Source organism: Salmo salar, unplaced genomic scaffold (genome assembly GCF_905237065.1).
Source record: "Salmo salar unplaced genomic scaffold, Ssal_v3.1, whole genome shotgun sequence".
Lineage (NCBI taxonomy): Eukaryota > Metazoa > Chordata > Actinopteri > Salmoniformes > Salmonidae > Salmo > Salmo salar.
The window spans coordinates 55,001-72,168 of NW_025550171.1; positions in this window are offsets into that span (position 1 = coordinate 55,001).

Genomic DNA, 17,168 nt, shown 5'->3' on the forward strand with positions numbered 1-17,168 from the left:
TAGAGAGGGAATGAGTTGAATAGCCTTCATGTTTATAACTCTTTATAGAGCAGTTAGCTGCCCAGGTTAGCTAGCTAGCTGGCCAGAGAGGGAACGATTTGAATAGCCTTCATGTTTATAACTCTTTCTAGAGCAGTTAGCTGCCCAGGTTAGCTAGCTAGCTAGCCAGAGAGGGAACGATTTGAATAGCCTTCATGTTTATAACTCTTTATAGAGCAGTTAGCTGCCCAGGTTAGCTAGCTAGCTGGCCAGAGAGGGAACGATTTGAATAGCCTTCATGTTTATAACTCTTTATAGAGCAGTTAGCTGCCCAGGTTAGCTAGCTAGCTGGCTAGAGAGGGAATGAGTTGAATAGCCTTCATGTTTATAACTCTTTCTAGAGCAGTTAGCTGCCCAGGTTAGCTAGCTAGCTGGCTAGAGAGGGAATGAGTTGAATAGCCTTCATGTTTATAACTCTTTCTAGAGCAGTTAGCTGCCCAGGTTAGCTAGCTAGCTGGCTAGAGAGGGAATGAGTTGAATAGCCTTCATGTTTATAACTCTTTATAGAGCAGTTAGCTGCCCAGGTTAGCTAGCTAGCTAGCTAGAGAGGGAATGAGTTGAATAGCCTTCATGTTTATAACTCTTTCTAGAGCAGTTAGCTGCCCAGGTTAGCTAGCTAGCTAGCTGGCTAGAGAGGGAATGATTTGAATAGCCTTCATGTTTATAACTCTTTATAGAGCAGTTAGCTGCCCAGGTTAGCTAGCTAGCTAGCCAGAGAGGGAACGATTTGAATAGCCTTCATGTTTATAACTCTTTATAGAGCAGTTAGCTGCCCAGGTTAGCTAGCTAGCTAGCTAGCCAGAGAGGGAATGAGTTGAATAGCCTTCATGTTTATAACTCTTTCTAGAGCAGTTAGCTGCCCAGGTTAGCTAGCTAGCTAGCTAGCCAGAGAGGGAACGATTTGAATAGCCTTCATGTTTATAACTCTTTCTAGAGCAGTTAGCTGACCAGGTTAGCTAGCTAGCTGGCTAGAGAGGGAATGAGTTGAATAGCCTTCATGTTTATAACTCTTTATAGAGCAGTTAGCTGCCCAGGTTAGCTAGCTAGCTGGCTAGAGAGGGAATGAGTTGAATAGCCTTCATGTTTATAACTCTTTATAGAGCAGTTAGCTGCCCAGGTTAGCTAGCTAGCTGGCTAGAGAGGGAATGAGTTGAATAGCCTTCATGTTTATAACTCTTTATAGAGCAGTTAGCTGCCCAGGTTAGCTAGCTAGCTGGCTAGAGAGAGGGAATGAGTTGAATAGCCTTCATGTTTATAACTCTTTCTAGAGCAGTTAGCTGCCCAGGTTAGCTAGCTAGCTAGCCAGAGAGGGAAACGATTTGAATAGCCTTCATGTTTATAACTCTTTATAGAGCAGTTAGCTGCCCAGGTTAGCTAGCTAGCTGGCTAGAGAGGGAATGAGTTGAATAGCCTTCATGTTTATAACTCTTTCTAGAGCAGTTAGCTGCCCAGGTTAGCTAGCTAGCTGGCTAGAGAGGGAATGAGTTGAATAGCCTTCATGTTTATAACTCTTTCTAGAGCAGTTAGCTGCCCAGGTTAGCTAGCTAGCTGGCTAGAGAGGGAATGAGTTGAATAGCCTTCATGTTTATAACTCTTTATAGAGCAGTTAGCTGCCCAGGTTAGCTAGCTAGCTGGCTAGAGAGGGAATGAGTTGAATAGCCTTCATGTTTATAACTCTTTCTAGAGCAGTTAGCTGCCCAGGTTAGCTAGCTAGCTGGCTAGAGAGGGAATGAGTTGAATAGCCTTCATGTTTATAACTCTTTATAGAGCAGTTAGCTGCCCAGGTTAGCTAGCTAGCTGGCTAGAGAGGGAATGAGTTGAATAGCCTTCATGTTTATAACTCTTTCTAGAGCAGTTAGCTGCCCAGGTTAGCTAGCTAGCTGGCTAGAGAGGGAATGAGTTGAATAGCCTTCATGTTTATAACTCTTTCTAGAGCAGTTAGCTGCCCAGGTTAGCTAGCTAGCTAGCTAGAGAGGGAATGAGTTGAATAGCCTTCATGTTTATAACTCTTTCTAGAGCAGTTAGCTGCCCAGGTTAGCTAGCTAGCTAGCTAGAGAGGGAATGAGTTGAATAGCCTTCATGTTTATAACTCTTTCTAGAGCAGTTAGCTGCCCAGGTTAGCTAGCTAGCTGGCTAGAGAGGGAATGAGTTGAATAGCCTTCATGTTTATAACTCTTTCTAGAGCAGTTAGCTGCCCAGGTTAGCTAGCTAGCTGGCCAGAGAGGGAATGAGTTGAATAGCCTTCATGTTTATAACTCTTTATAGAGCAGTTAGCTGCCCAGGTTAGCTAGCTAGCTAGCCAGAGAGGGAATGAGTTGAATAGCCTTCATGTTTATAACTCTTTCTAGAGCAGTTAGCTGCCCAGGTTAGCTAGCTAGCTAGCCAGAGAGGGAATGAGTTGAATAGCCTTCATGTTTATAACTCTTTATAGAGCAGTTAGCTGCCCAGGTTAGCTAGCTAGCTAGCTAGAGAGGGAATGAGTTGAATAGCCTTCATGTTTATAACTCTTTCTAGAGCAGTTAGCTGCCCAGGTTAGCTAGCTAGCTGGCTAGAGAGGGAATGAGTTGAATAGCCTTCATGTTTATAACTCTTTATAGAGCAGTTAGCTGCCCAGGTTAGCTAGCTAGCTGGCTAGAGAGGGAATGAGTTGAATAGCCTTCATGTTTATAACTCTTTCTAGAGCAGTTAGCTGCCCAGGTTAGCTAGCTAGCTGGCCAGAGAGGGAATGAGTTGAATAGCCTTCATGTTTATAACTCTTTATAGAGCAGTTAGCTGCCCAGGTTAGCTAGCTAGCTGGCTAGAGAGGGAATGAGTTGAATAGCCTTCATGTTTATAACTCTTTATAGAGCAGTTAGCTGCCCAGGTTAGCTAGCTAGCTAGCCAGAGAGGGAACGATTTGAATAGCCTTCATGTTTATAACTCTTTATAGAGCAGTTAGCTGCCCAGGTTAGCTAGCTAGCTGGCTAGAGAGGGAATGAGTTGAATAGCCTTCATGTTTATAACTCTTTCTAGAGCAGTTAGCTGCCCAGGTTAGCTAGCTAGCTGGCTAGAGAGGGAATGAGTTGAATAGCCTTCATGTTTATAACTCTTTCTAGAGCAGTTAGCTGCCCAGGTTAGCTAGCTAGCTGGCTAGAGAGGAATGAGTTGAATAGCCTTCATGTTTATAACTCTTTCTAGAGCAGTTAGCTGCCCAGGTTAGCTAGCTAGCTAGCTAGAGAGGGAATGAGTTGAATAGCCTTCATGTTTATAACTCTTTCTAGAGCAGTTAGCTGCCCAGGTTAGCTAGCTAGCTAGCTAGAGAGGGAATGAGTTGAATAGCCTTCATGTTTATAACTCTTTCTAGAGCAGTTAGCTGCCCAGGTTAGCTAGCTAGCTAGCTAGAGAGGGAATGAGTTGAATAGCCTTCATGTTTATAACTCTTTATAGAGCAGTTAGCTAACAAGGTTATATGCTGTAATAGTGTACAGCTACTTCCATGTAAACTGTTATAAAACTACAAACGTCAATGAGTGATTGGTCAACTAATAGTTAACGTTAGCAAGTCAAGCTAACAGCTAGCCACATACCTATACATAATTAATTGTATTGCACCTGTGTCATAACACTGACAATAACATGGATGAATGATGACAACTGCCAACTAGCCTACTAGACATCAAGCTTTTAATGAAAACAGTTTCCTTAAACATGGAAACACATTGAGTGCCAAGTCTTTGTTTGTGCTGTCATGCCCAAGTCCTTACCACTCATGACACAACCAGATCTGGGACCAGGCTAGGAAACGCTGCATGAAAAGCCCTCCTGCTATACATCTGGCTGGTGCCCAAACATATAAATGATGACCAATACATCTCAACAGAAAAAACAGACCTCAGCTGTTGTATTAAAATGATGGACGTTCACATTATCATTACTGCGATGCTTTAGTGACTTTAGTCGTGTTCAAAACATATATAAGTGACTCCGTTGAGCTTTCACAATACAATTTTAGATAGTTTCAGATGATTTGGACAATTTGAAAAAAAAATGCTAATATCAGTCCCCATGACTTGAATGGGATTTGTGCCAAAAATGCTAAAACGTTAGCATGTTGAAACAGTGCTAGGGAAACAACTGGGCCAAAATAATACTACTATGTGTAATGAAGATGGGAAACGGGGCTTGATTCCCCGTGCCTCTTCAGACCCCCTTCATGGTCTACTGGAGATGTGAAACGGGGCTTGATTCCCCGTGCCTCTTCAGACCCCCTTCATGGTCTACTGGAGATGTGAAACGGGGCTTGATTCCCCGTGCCTCTTCAGACCCCCTTCATGGTCTACTGGAGATGTGAAATGGGGCTTGATTCCCCGTGCCTCTGCAGATTCCCATCAAGGTGCTGAGGGGTCACGCAGACGCTGTCACCAGCTGTCACTTCTGCTTTGACGACACCAAAGTCCTGACCAGCTCCCACGACAAGACGGCCACTCTATGGGTAGGTCCACCAAACACTAGTCCACCAAACACTAGTCCACCAAACACTAGTCCACCAAACACTAGTCCACCAAACACTAGTCCACCAAACACGAGTCCACCAAACACTAGTGCTGCTTCCCAAATGGAACACTTCCCTAGCACTACTTATAACCACTATTCCCTATATAGTGCTCTACTTATAACCACTATTCCCTATATAGTCCACCACTATTCCCTATATAGTGCTCCACTTATGACCACTATTCCCTATATAGTCCACCACTATTCCCTATATAGTCCACCACTATTCCCTATATAGTGCACTACTTATAACCACTATTCCCTATATAGTCCACCACTATTCCCTATATAGTCCACCACTATTCCCTATATAGTGCTCTACTTATAACCACTATTCCCTATATAGTGCTCTACTTATAACCACTATTCCCTATATAGTGCTCTACTTATAACCACTATTCCCTATATAGTGCTCTACTTATAACCACTATTCCCTATATAGTCCACCACTATTCCCTATATAGTGCACTACTTATAACCACTATTCCCTATATAGTGCACTACTTATGACCACTATTCCCTATATAGTGCACTAGTTTTGGTGTGGAGGGAATATGTATCCATTTGGGAGTCGGTGTGTGTTAATTAATACAGACGTACACGTCTCAAGGAAGTTACAAGGTCTGTTATTGAAGCTGTTTCAGTTTCCTGTCTGTGTGATGTCACACACCCAATCCGTCTCAGTGTTTATGTGGATCTTGTGGATGTCTGTTTTACAGTTGAAGTGGGTAGTTTACATACACTTAGGTTGGAGTCATTAAAACTCGTTTTTTCAACCACTCCACAAATTTCTTGTTAACTTCTATGGGCTAGGTGGGACGTTAGCGTCCCACCTGCGGGACACAGCCAATTAAATATGAGGGCGGCAAATTGAAAAACAACAAAATGTCATAATTCAACTTTCTCAAACATACGACTATTTTACACCATTTTAAAGATACACTTCTCCTTGATATAACCACATTGTCCGGTTTCAAAAGGCTTTACAGCGAAAGCAAAACATTAGATTATGTTAGGAGAGTACATAGACAAAAATAATCACACAGCCATTTTCCAAGCAAGGACATGTGTCAATAAAACCCAAAACACAGCGAAATGCAGCACTAACCTTTGACGATCTTCATCAGATGACACTCCTAGGACATTATGTTACACAATACATGTATGTTTTGTTCGATAAAGTTGATATTTATATCCAAAAACAGCATTTTACATTGGCGAGTGACGTTCAGACAATATTTTGCTTCCAATACTGCCGGTGAATCAGCACAACAATTTACAAAAATACTCATCGTAAACGTTGATAAAATATTAAACTGTTATTCAAAGAATTATAGATGAACATCTCCTTTATGTAACCGCTGTGACAGATTTCAAAAAAGCTTCACGGGAAAAGCACACTTTGCAATAATCTGAGTACTGCGCTCAGAAACATACACCAGGCAATACAGATACCCGCCATTTTGGAGTCATCTAAAATCATAAATAGCATTATAAATATTCACTTACCTTTTTGATCTTCATCAGAAGGCACTTCCAGGTATCCCAGGTCCACAATAAATATTGTTTTGTTTGATAAAGTCCATAATTTATGTCCAAATCACTCCTTGTTGTTTTGCGCGTTCACTAAGCTACTCCAAATGTAGGAAGCGGCCAAAATTTCACGACAAAAAGTTATATTTACGTTCGTTGAAACATGTCAAACGTTGTAAAACATCAATCTTTAGGGCCTTTTTAACTTAGAACATCAATAATATTCCAACCGGACGATTCCAGTTGTCTTGAAAAACGTTTTGGAACACAGCTACCTCCTCACGTGAACGCGCGTAATTGTGGCCTGTCATTCTCTCGGTCATCAGACTCCAGGAGGTCTTGTTCGCTCTCTGTTGACTGTAAAAGCCTGAAACACCTTCTAAAGACTGTTGACATCTAGTGGAAGCCTTAGGAAGTGCAAATTGAACCCTAAGTCACTGTATACTGAATAGGCCCAGTCTTGAAAAACTACAATCCACTTCCTGGTTGGATTTTTTTTCAGGTTTTTGCCTGCTATATGAGTTCTGTTATACTCACAGACACCATTCAAACAGTTTTAGAAACTTCAGAGTGTCTTCTATCCAAATCTACTAATAATATGCATATTCTAGTTTCTGAGCCAGAGTAGTAACTTGTTTAAATTGGGTACGTTAATCATCCGGCCGTGAAAATACTGCCCCCTAGCCCAGACAGGTTTTAACAAACTATAGTTTTGGCAAGTCGGTTAGGACATCTACTTTGTGCATGACACAAGTCAATTTTCCAACAATTGTTTACAGACAGATTATTTCACTTATAATTCACTGTATCACATTTTCAGTGGGTCAGAAGTTTACATACACTAAGTTGACTGTGCCTTTAAACAGCTTGGAAAATTCCAGAAAATTATGTCATGGCTTTAGACACTTCTGATAGGCTAATTGACAACATATGAGTCAATTGGAGGTGTACCTGTGGATGTATTTCAAGGCCTACCTTCAAACGCAGTGCCTCTATGCTTGACATCAGGGGAAAATCAAAAGAAATCAGCCAAGACCTCAGAAAAAAATTGGAGACGTCCACAAGTCTGGTTCATCCTTGGGAGCAATTTCCAAACGCCTGAAGGTACCACGTTCATCTGTACAAATAATAGTCCGCAAGTAGAAACACCATGGGACCACGCAGCCGTCATACCGCTCAGGAAGGAGACGCGTTCTGTCTCCTAGAGATGAACGTACTTTGGTGCGAAAAGTGCAAATCAATCCCAGAAAAACAGCAGGATCTTGTGAAGATGCTGGAGGAAACAGGTACAAAAGTATCTATATCCACAGTAAAACGAGTCCTATATTGACATAACCTGAAAGGCCGTTCAGCAAGGAAGAAGCCACTGCTCCAAAACCGCCATAAAAAAGCCAGACTATGGTTTGCAACTGCACATGGGGACAAAGATCGTACTTTTTAGAGAAATGTCCTCTGGTCTGATGAAACAAAAATTGAACTGTTTGGCCATAATGACCATCGTTATGTTTGGAGGAAAAAGGGGGAGGCTTGCAAGCCGAAGAACACCATCCCAACCGTGAAGCACGGGGGTGGAGGCATCATGTTGTGGGGGTGCTTTGCTGCAGGAGGGACTGGTGTATTTCACAAAATAGATGGCAACATGAGGGAGGAAAATCATGTGGATATATTGAAGCAACATCTCAAGACATAAGTCAGGAAGTTAAAGCTTAGTCGCAAATGGGTCTTCCAAATGAACAATGACCTCAAGCATACTTCCAAATTTTTGGCAGAGTGGCTTAAGGACAACAAAGTCAAGGTATTGGAGTGGCCATCACAAAGCCCTGACCTTAATCCTATAGAAAATTTGTGGGCAGATCTGAAAAAGAGTGTGCAAGCGAAGAGGCCTACAAACCTGACTCAGTTACTCCAGCTCTGTCAGGAGGAATGGGCCAAAATTCACCAAACTTATTGTGGGAAGCTTGTGGAAGGCTACCCAAAACGTTTGACCCAAGTTAAACAATTTAAAGGCAATGCTTCCAAATACTAATTGAGTGTATGTAAACTTCTGACCCACTGGGAATGTGATGAAAGAAATAAAAGCTGAAATAAATCATTCTCTCTACTATTATTCTGACATTTCACATTCTTAAAATAAAGTGGTGATCCTAACTGACCTAAGACAGGGAATTTTTACTAGGATTAAATGTCAGGAATTGTGAAAAACTGATTTTAAATGTATTTGGCTAAGGTGTATGTAAACTTCCGATTTGAACTGTACCTATATTAACATATTCATGTTGAAAAAGTATTGCGCCGTCTGGCCTATAGGTATTAACCTGATCTATAGGATATTGCTGTCGCCGAAATAGCACCCTTATTCCCTATATAGTGCACTACTTCGGACCAAGACCTATAGGTATTAACCTGATCTATATGATATGCCTGTGGCCTAAATAGCACCCTTATTCCCTATATAGTGCACTACTTCGGACCAAGACCTATAGGTATTAACCTGATCTATATGATATGCCTGTGGCCTAAATAGCACCCTTATTCCCTATATAGTGCACTACTTCTGACCAAGGCCTATAGGTATTAACCTGATCTATATGATATGCCTGTGGCCTAAATAGCACCCTTATTCCCTATATAGTGCACTACTTCTGACCAAGGCCTATAGGTATTAACCTGATCTATATGATATGCCTGTGGCCTAAATAGCACCCTTATTCCCTATATAGTGCACTACTTCTGACCAAGGCCTATAGGTATTAACCTGATCTATATGATATGCCTGTGGCCTAAATAGCACCCTTATTCCCTATATAGTGCACTACTTCAGACCAAGGCCTATAGGTATTAACCTGATCTATATGATATGGCTGTGGCCTAAATAGCACCCTTATTCCCTATATAGTGCACTACTTCTGACCAAGGCCTATAGGTATTAACCTGATCTATATGATATGCCTGTGGCCTAAATAGCACCCTTATTCCCTATATAGTGCACTACTTCTGACCAAGGCCTATAGGTATTAACCTGATCTATATGATATGCCTGTGGCCTAAATAGCACCCTTATTCCCTATATAGTGCACTACTTCTGACCAAGGCCTATAGGTATTAACCTGATCTATATGATATGCCTGTGGCCTAAATAGCACCCTTATTCCCTATATAGTGCACTACTTTCGGACCAAAGACCTATAGGTATTAACCTGATCTATATGATATGTCTGTGGCCTAAAAGGCACCCTTATTCCCTATATAGTGCATTACTTCTGACCAAGGCCTATAGGTATTAACCTGATCTATATGATATGCCTGTGGCCTAAATAGCACCCTTATTCCCTATATAGTGCACTACTTTCGGACCAAAGACCTATAGGGCTCTGGTCAAGAGTAGTGCACTCTGTAGGGAATAGGGTGCCATTAGGACCACACTATGAGAGGACATCTGTCCAACGTCTCTGAGCCTTGATTCCTGACAAGAAAAGGTGAGTTGTCAGTGTGTTTTCCGATCGCCTGCCCTTCTCCGGAAGTGTGCACTCGTACACTCCCAACGTATTCCCTAACACCAGAGGGGGAAGTGTACAAGTGCACACTTTGGGAGAAAGGGTAGATCATCAGAGTGTAGCCTTGCTGTTATCAAAATCGACCACAGAAAGCCCTTGTCTGTTTGTTGTGACTAAGTGATTTATACATGAGTTATAACTCTTCATGTCATTGTTTTGTTTCCTCAAATATCACATCCCACATATCTGGGAATAGGGCTGGGAATAGGGCTGGTATAGGGCTGGGAATAGGGCTGGTAATAGGGCTGGGAATAGGGCTGGGTATAGGGCTGGTATAGGGCTGGGTATAGGGCTGGTAATAGGGCTGGGAATAGGGCTGGGTATAGGGCTGGGTATAGGGCTGGTATAGGGCTGGTATAGGGCTGGGAATAGGGCTGGGTATAGGGCTGGTATAGGGCTGGGTATAGGGCTGGTATAGGGCTGGGTATAGGGCTGGGAATAGGGCTGGTATAGGGCTGGGAATAGGGCTGGGTATAGGGCTGGTATAGGGCTGGTATAGGGCTGGGTATAGGGCTGGGAATAGGGCTGGGTATAGGGCTGGGTATAGGGCTGGGAATAGGGCTGGGTATAGGGCTGGTATAGGGCTGGGTATAGGGCTGGTAATAGGGCTGGGAATAGGGCTGGGTATAGGGCTGGGTATAGGGCTGGTATAGGGCTGGGTATAGGGCTGGGTATAGGGCTGGTATAGGGCTGGGTATAGGGCTGGTATAGGGCTGGGTATAGGGCTGGGTATAGGGCTGGGAATAGGGCTGGTATAGGGCTGGTATAGGGCTGGTATAGGGCTGGGTATAGGGCTGGTAATAGGGCTGGTATAGGGCTGGGAATAGGGCTGGGTATAGGGCTGGGTATAGGGCTGGGAATAGGGCTGGGTATAGGGCTGGTATAGGGCTGGTAATAGGGCTGGGAATAGGGCTGGGTATAGGGCTGGGAATAGGGCTGGGAATAGGGCTGGTATAGGGCTGGGAATAGGGCTGGTATAGGGCTGGGTATAGGGCTGGGAATAGGGCTGGGTATAGGGCTGGGAATAGGGCTGGGTATAGGGCTGGGAATAAGGCTGGGAATAGGGCTGGTATAGGGCTGGTATAGGGCTGGTATAGGGCTGGGAATAGGGCTGGGAATAGTGCTGGGTATAGGGCTGGGTATAGGGCTGGGAATAGGGCTGGGTATAGGGCTGGGAATAGGGCTGGGTATAGGGCTGGGAATAGGGCTGGGTATAGGGCTGGTATAGGGCTGGGTATAGGGCTGGGAATAGGGCTGGTATAGGGCTGGTATAGGGCTGGGTATAGGGCTGGGAATAGGGCTGGGTATAGGGCTGGGGCTGGGTCTAGGGCTGGTATAGGGCTGGGAATAGGGCTGGGAATAGGGCTGGTAATAGGGCTGGGTATAGGGCTGGTAATAGGGCTGGTAATAGGGCTGGGTATAGGGCTGGTAATAGGGCTGGTATAGGGCTGGGAATAGGGCTGGGTATAGGGCTGGGTATAGGGCTGGGAATAGGGCTGGGTATAGGGCTGGGAATAGGGCTGGGTATAGGGCTGGTATAGGGCTGGGAATAGGGCTGGGTATAGGGCTGGGAATAGGGCTGGGTATAGGGCTGGGTATAGGGCTGGGTATAGGGCTGGTAATAGGGCTGGGTATAGGGCTGGGTATAGGGCTGGTAATAGGGCTGGTATAGGGCTGGGAATAGGGCTGGGAGTAGGGCTGGGTGTAGGGCTGGGAGTAGGGCTGGGAGTAGGGCTGGGTGTAGGGGCTGAGTGTATTGCTGGGCGTAGGGCTGGGAATAGGGCTGGGTATAGGGCTGGGAATAGGGCTGGGTATAGGGCTGGGAATAGGGCTGGGTATAGGGCTGGTATAGGGCTGGGTATAGGGCTGGTATAGGGCTGGGAATAGGGCTGGTGTAGGGCTGGGTGTAGGGCTGGGTATAGGGCTGGGTATAGGGCTGGTAATAGGGCTGGTAATAGGGCTGGTATAGGGCTGGGAATAGGGCTGGGAATAGGGCTGGGTATAGGGCTGGGAATAGGGCTGGGTATAGGGCTGGGTGTAGGGCTGGGAGTAGGGCTGGGTGTAGGGCTGGGAGTAGGGCTGGGTGTAGGGCTGGGAGTAGGGCTGGGTGTAGGGCTGAGTGTAGGGCTGGGCGTAGGGCTGGGCGTAGGGCTGGGAATAGGGCTGGGTATAGGGCTGGGAATAGGGCTGGGTATAGGGCTGGGAATAGGGCTGGGTATAGGGCTGGTATAGGGCTGGTATAGGGCTGGGAATAGGGCTGGGTGTAGGGCTGGGTGTAGGGCTGGGTGTAGGGCCGGGAGTAGGGCCGGGTGTAGGGCCGGGTGTAGGGCCGGGAATAGCCAGGGACCTCACCATACCATATTACCACCATACCATATTACCACCATACCATATTATCACCATACCACATTACCACCATACCACATTACCACCATACCACATTATCACCATACCACATTACCACCATACCACATTATCACCATACCACATTACCACTATACCACATTACCACCATACCACATTATCACCATACCACATTACCACCATACCACATTACCACCACATTACCACTATACCACATTACCACCATACCACATTACCACCATACCATATTACCACCATACCATATTACCACCATACCACATTACCACCATACCATATTACCACCACATTACCACCATATTACCACCATACCACATTACCACCATACCATATTATCACCACATTACCACCATACCACATTACCACCATACCACATTACCACCATACTGAGGGAACATATTGCTCACTACTCTTTGTGTTTTCCCCATGGGAGGAACCACACGCTTGTTTACATGTCTGGATTGTTGTTTCAGTCCTTAACCATGTCTCTGGACAGCACTCGTCATGGTATTTCTCTGCATTCAAATTCCTATCGATAAAATGCAATTGTGTTCTCTGTCCGTAGATTATTCACGCCCATACCATAACCCCACCGCCACCATTGGGCACTCTGTTCACAGCGTTGACATCAACAAAACGCTCGCCCACACGACGCCGCACACGTAGTCTGCGGTTGTGAAGCGGGTTGGACGTACTGACAAATTCTCTAAAATTACTTTGGAGGCGGCTTATGGTAGAGAAATGAACATTCTATTCCCTGGCAACAGCTCTGGTGGACATTCCTGCAGTCAGCATGCCAATTGCACGCTCCCTCAAAACTTGAGACATCTGTGGCATTGTGTTGTGTTGTGTGACAAAACTGCACATCTTAGAGTGGCCTTTTTTTGTCCCCCAGCACAAGGTGCACCTGTGTAATGATCATTCTGTTTAATCAGCTTCTTGATTATGCCACACCTGTCAGGTGGATGGATTATCTTGGCAAAGGAGAAATGCTCACTAACAGGGATATAAACAACATTTGTTCACAATTATTATTATTTTTTTTTTTTATATATATTTTTTTATTCAAGTTTTACAAAATGTACATGAATGTAAGTACAATGATTTTACCATATCCTAACCACCCTCTCTTCCTCCCTCCGCACAACACATCCAAAAATAGCAATCAAGGGACATGGCTACAGTACAAAAAAATAAATAAATATAAAATTATAAAAATAAAAAAGTGCATGAAATAAAATGTATGCATTCACTACTGTAAGTCGCTCTGGATAAGATAGTTAGCTTAACTAACTACTTAACTAGTTAACTTAACTAGTTACTTAACTAGTTAACTAGATTTAGTTAGCTAAATGACTAAAAATAGAATCCCAGTAATGTTGTAGTTTAGAGTATCGAATAAACATGTGACTAAGGTCATGACCTCTATCACACTCATCATTTTACATTTGGATATATTTCAGACAATCAAAATTTTGGAAAAAAAAATACCAGTCTTATGTTAAAACCTTAAATTGTATGAGACCAAGACGGGCACAAGATGTAGTGGATCTCTACTCTATCAATCACCTCATCCCACCACTCCTGTGTACATTTTACATTTACATTTTTAGTCATTTAGCAGACGGTCTTATCCAGAGCGACTTACAGTAGTGAATGCATACATTTCATTCCCCCCCCCGTGGGAATCGAACCCACAACCCTGGCGTTGCACACACACCACGCTCTACCAACTGAGCCACAGGGAAGGCATGGTATTGTTACTGCTCCCCTCTGTAGACCATAGACCAGAGCCCTATTCCCTACACACACACCATGCTGGCGTTGCAAACACCACGCTCTACCAACTGAGCCACAGTGTAAATTCAACACCCCTTTTTCCCCCCAGTCCCAAGCAGATTTACCTTTTGTTGGTGCAGTGTTTGTCCGTTGACATAAGGCGCAGCAGATAGATGTGAGAAATCACTGCTTTCTGTCGAGGTAATAGAGTCAGTAAACCATCCCAGGGTTGGCGCTGGCGGTGGAGCAGGGAAGGCAAAACATTGGCAGGAGACTCGTTTCAAGGTAACGGGGAAAAAGTCCGATGGAGGCAAAGAGTGTTTATAGGATAAGTTGGGAAAACTAGAAAAAATATCATTTTACATATAAGTCTTGGAAGGACTTAATACCTTTCATTGTTCAGTGAGATAAAGCATTATCTATTAGATAAGGACTTAATACCTTTCATTGTTCAGTGAGATAAAGCATTATCAATTAGATAAGGACTTAATACCTTTCATTGTTCAGCGAGATAAAGCATTATCTATGAGATAAGGACTTAATACCTTTCATTGTTCAGCGAGATAAAGCATTATCTATGAGATAAGGACTTAATACCTTTCATTGTTCAGCGAGATAAACCATTATCTATGAGATAAGGACTTAATACCTTTCATTGTTCAGTGAGATAAAGCATTATCAATGAGATAAGGACTTAATACCTTTCATTGTTCAGCGAGAGAAAGCATTATCAATGAGATAAGGACTTAATACCTTTCATTGTTCAGTGAGATAAAGCATTATCAATGAGATAAGGACTTAATACCTTTCATTGTTCAGTGAGAGAAAGCATTATCTATTAGATAAGGACGTAATACCTTTCATTGTTCAATGAGAGAAAGCATTATCTATTAGATAAGGACTTGAAACCTTTCATTGTTCAGTGAGAGAAAGCATTATCAATGCGATAAGGACTTAATACCTTTCATTGTTCAGCGAGAGAAAGCATTATCAATGAGATAAGGACTTAATACCTTTCATTGTTCAGTGAGATAAAGCATTATCAATGAGATAAGGACTTAATACCTTTCATTGTTCAGTGAGAGAAAGCATTATCTATTAGATAAGGACGTAATACCTTTCATTGTTCAGTGAGATAAAGCATTATCTATGAGATAAGGACTTAATACCTTTCATTGTTCAGTGAGATAAAGCATTATCAATGAGATAAGGACGTAATACCTTTCATTGTTCAATGAGAGAAAGCATTATCTATTAGATAAGGACGTAATACCTTTCATTGTTCAGTGAGAGAAAGCATTATCTATTAGATAAGGACGTAATACCTTTCATTGTTCAATGAGAGAAAGCATTATCTATTAGATAAGGACTTGAAACCTTTCATTGTTCAGTGAGAGAAAGCATTATCTATGAGATAAGGACTTAATACCTTTCATTGTTCAGTGAGAGAAAGCATTATCTATTAGATAAGGACGTAATACCTTTCATTGTTCAGTGAGATAAAGCATTATCTATTAGATAAGGACTTGAAACCTTTCATTGTTCAGTGAGAGAAAGCATTATCTATGAGATAAGGACTTAATACCTTTCATTGTTCAGTGAGAGAAAGCATTATCTATTAGATAAGGACGAAATACCTTTCATTGTTCAATGAGAGAAAGCATTATCTATTAGATAAGGACTTGAAACCTTTCATTGTTCAGTGAGAGAAAGCATTATCTGTTAGATAAGGACTTGAAACCTTTCATTGTCCAGTGAGATAAAGCATTATCTATTAGATAAGGACTTAATACCTTTCATTGTTCAGCGAGAGAAAGCATTATCTATTAGATAAGGACTTAATACCTTTCATTGTTCAGTGAGATAAAGCATTATCAATGAGATAAGGACTTAATACCTTTCATTGTTCAATGAGAGAAAGCATTATCTATTAGATAAGGACGTAATACCTTTCATTGTTCAGCGAGAGAAAGCATTATCAATGAGATAAGGACTTAATACCTTTCATTGTTCAGTGAGATAAAGCATTATCAATGAGATAAGGACTTAATACCTTTCATTGTTCAGTGAGATAAAGCATTATCTATTAGATAAGGACGTAATACCTTTCATTGTTCAGTGAGATAAAGCATTATCTATTAGATAAGGACGTAATACCTTTCATTGTTCAGTGAGATAAAGCATTATCTATTAGATAAGGACTTAATACCTTTCATTGTTCAGTGAGAGAAAGCATTATCTATTAGATAAGGACTTAATACCTTTCATTGTTCAGTGAGAGAAAGCATTATCTATTAGATAAGGACTTAATACCTTTCATTGTTCAGCGAGATAAAGCATTATCTATTATATAAGGACTTAACCTGTTGGGGCTAGGGGGCAGTATTTGCACGGCCGGATAAAAAACGTACCCAATTTAATCTGGTTACTACTCCTGCCCAGTAACTAGAATATGCATATAATTATTGGCTTTGGATAGAAAACACCCTAAAGTTTCTAAAACTGTTTGAATGGTGTCTGTGAGTATAACAGAACTCATTTGGAAGGCCAAAACCTGAGAAGATTCCTTACAGGAAGTGGCCTGTCTGACCATTTCTTGCCCTCCTTGATCATCTCTAACAAATACAGGGGATCTCTGGCATGACGTGACACTTCCTACGGCTCCCATGGGCTCTCAGAAGGCGGGAAAAAGCTGAACGATGTAATTCCATCCCCAGGCTGAAACACATTAGCGCGTTTGGCAAGTGCTCTATCAGAGGGCCATTAGACTGAGGCTCGTGCATGAGGGGATAGCATGCTTTTACTTTCACTCTCTTTGTAATAAAAAACGATTTCCCGGTCGGAATATTATCGCTTTTTTACGAGAAAAATGGCATAAAAATTGATTTTAAACAGCGGTTGACATGCTTCGAAGTACGGTAATGGAATATTTAGATTTTTTTTGTCACAAAATGCGCCATGCTCGTCACCCTTATTTACCCTTTCGGATAGTGTCTTGAACGCACGAACAAAACGCTGCTATTTGGATATAACAATGGATTATTTGGGACCAAACCAACATTTGTTATTGAAGTAGAAGTCCTGGGAGTGAATTCTGACGAAGAACAGCAAAGGTAATCAAACTTTTCTAATAGTAAATCTGACTTTGGTGAGTGCTAAACTTGCTGGGTGTCTAAATAGCTAGCCCTGTGATGCCGGGCTATCTACTCAGAATATTGCAAAATGTGCTTTCACCGAAAAGCTATTTTAAAATCGGACATAGAGTGCATAGAGGAGTTCTGTATCTATAATTCTTAAAATAATTGTTATGTTTTTTGTGAACGTTTATCGTGAGTAATTTAGTAAATT